Source organism: Pteropus vampyrus, unplaced genomic scaffold (genome assembly GCF_000151845.1).
Source record: "Pteropus vampyrus isolate Shadow unplaced genomic scaffold, Pvam_2.0 Scaffold1000000542, whole genome shotgun sequence".
Lineage (NCBI taxonomy): Eukaryota > Metazoa > Chordata > Mammalia > Chiroptera > Pteropodidae > Pteropus > Pteropus vampyrus.
Genome location: NW_011914944.1, coordinates 1 through 2,515, shown reverse-complemented (window position 1 = coordinate 2,515; position 2,515 = coordinate 1). Strand labels below are relative to the sequence as shown.

At 38.8% G+C, this 2,515-nt stretch overlaps 1 pseudogene; it reads right to left on the bottom strand.

Annotated features, from left to right (window-relative positions):
- Positions 1 to 1,954: 1,954 nt before the first annotated feature.
- LOC111735418 lies at positions 1,955 to 2,073 on the bottom strand (annotated as a pseudogene).
- Positions 2,074 to 2,515: the final 442 nt, after the last annotated feature.

The following is a 2,515-nucleotide window of genomic DNA, read 5'->3' as shown; positions in this document are numbered from 1 at the left end:
GTTGATCAAAGAGTACAAACTTCAGTTATAAGTTCAGAGGGATCTAATGTACAGCAAGGCAATTATACTCAATAATGCTGTTTTATATACTTGAAAGTTGCTCAGACAGTAAATCTTAGATGTTTGCACCACAAAAAGAGATGGTAATTATGCGATGTGATGGAGGTGTTGGCTAAAGCTATGATGGTAATCATTTCGCAATATGTAAGTATATCAAATCAACACATAGTACATCTTAAACCTACATGATGTTATATGTCAATTATATCTCAATAAAGCTGGAAAAAATTACCCATAACCATACTGTCCAGAGAACCATCGTTTACATGTGCATAATCTCACATTCTTTTTACTATATTCATTGTATTTTTAGTGGAGTCACTCTAGACATATTTTGTAAATGTGCTCTAATATTTTTATATGCATATAATTTAGATTTGAACACATACCTAGCGCAAAACCTTTCAAAAATACCAAGTTAAATATTACCAGGAGTGTATGAGAGTCCAGTTTGTATATTCTTCCCCAAAACTTGGTCTTATCAGATTTATTTTGCATATAATCCAACCAATATAATAAGATTGACTCCAATCTTGAACTCTTTCTTTGCTTTACTTTCAACGTCTTCCCAAATGCCCATCACCTTAGTCATTTGTCACTATACACACATTCACTTCCTTCTTCCCTAATAACTGTAGGGATTCAAGGAGCAATTCAAAATTGCTCCTCTTCAAAAAAATATTGAACATACTTGCTGGAGAAAATTTCCAGAATTTGAGAAACCAGATTGTTAAAACTGAGAGAGCCCAATAGCTTGAATTAGAATGCCTGAATTAGCCAAACGTGGAAACAAGCTATTATTTCCTAGCAGACATTTAGACGACTGTCATAAACTGTTGCTTTCCTGTATAGTCAGCGGGTTTATGCATTACTGACTCTGGGTGGGGCTGGGGAGCCACTTACATAGACTACAATGAAAAGTCGCCCCCTGGAGTTGTGCAATGCGGCTGCCCCCAGAAAGATCTGATTGAATTACACTTAATTCGGTTTTAGGAATCGTTTCTAAGATATTTTTTTTCCTCTGGTTCTGCCTTTCCCACTCACCATCTATTGAGCCTTTGTCTAAGGAAAGCAGACTTTCTGTCATGATAGTCAAACTTTAAAAATTATCTTTTTAGACTCTCTCTCTGGTGGACAAAGAAGGACACACAAGCCATTTTGTCAAGCCAAATAAGCAGACATGTCTGTTGAATGAGTTTGCTAATAGGGCTCTAGAGGGGGAGTTTGGAAGGAAAGCAGACAGCTGAGCTCTGAAACCTGTTACATCTTTGGTGGGCCAACCAGCATCTGGTATGCTCGCATGCAGTCCTGTTCCTCTTCACGCCTGATGAGTTGCTCCTTCATCTATTTACTTTGTCCCTCAACTCCTATACTTCAGCCCCATGATGTATGCGATGGGCCTTTATGATTTTGAATCTAATCTTTTCTAATTGGTGTAGAGCTTTTCAACAGTTTTTAGACCTGAGGATCCCTTTCTACCAAATCGGGAATATACAAAATGCTAGCAGGCAAAACAGGTTGAGGCAGAGCTGCTCTGGCTGCAAAGGTCCTGCCCTCCCCCTGATGGCGCTCTTTAGAACCTGTAGGCCTCCTGCAGGAAGACTTGGAAAACCTTGCACTCCTGCTGGAACTCTCACAATGGATCCCACTTTCCCTCCCATCCCCACAGCACCTCTGTTAGATTCCCCTGGAGATTACAGAGAGGCCCTTGCCTAGGTGCAAATTTTTTAGAAGAGAGCACCAAAAAAACTCAGTAATCAAGATTACAAGTATTTTAATGTAATATTTTTGTTTTGTTTTGTTTTTATTTTTTTTAGGCAAGGCAACCTTTGGTTGACCTCACAGGTTGCAAGGACCTTGTCAGTTTACAATCCCTTATTTTTTTTATTTTTTATGCTTATAGCACTTGGTCTTCCTAGGTGGTCTCCCATCCAAATACTAACCAGGCCTGACCTTGCTTAGCTTCCGAGATCAGACAAGATCAGGCTTGTTCAGGGTAGCATGGCCGTAGACTTTGAATGTAATATTTTAAGTAATCAAAATTAATGCAAAAAATCCAAGATGAACAAAATATTGATACGTTCAAGAAAGATGGGATCAAAAATAGTACCCTGATGAACCATACCAGGCTTGAGCCAAAAAGAAAAATCAGTCCTACTGATACTTTCTTTATTTTGATTATTGAGCTTTAATATCCCTTTAAAATTTTGAGCCTGAAATAAGTGCCTCAGTCTCCTTGCCTGGCTTCCCTAGTCCCCTTTACACCTACTACTCTGCATTGTCCTAGAACTGAAGGTCTCTCTTGTCTCTCATCCCCTCTTCGACTATATGACCCCTGAGTATTAGGTGTCATGCTCATCTTTGTATCTCCAACATATTAAGATCATAGGAAGCGTTTATGAACATTTTTTGAATAAATGGATTGGACTAGAAACCATTGGCTCATGGGGTTTTC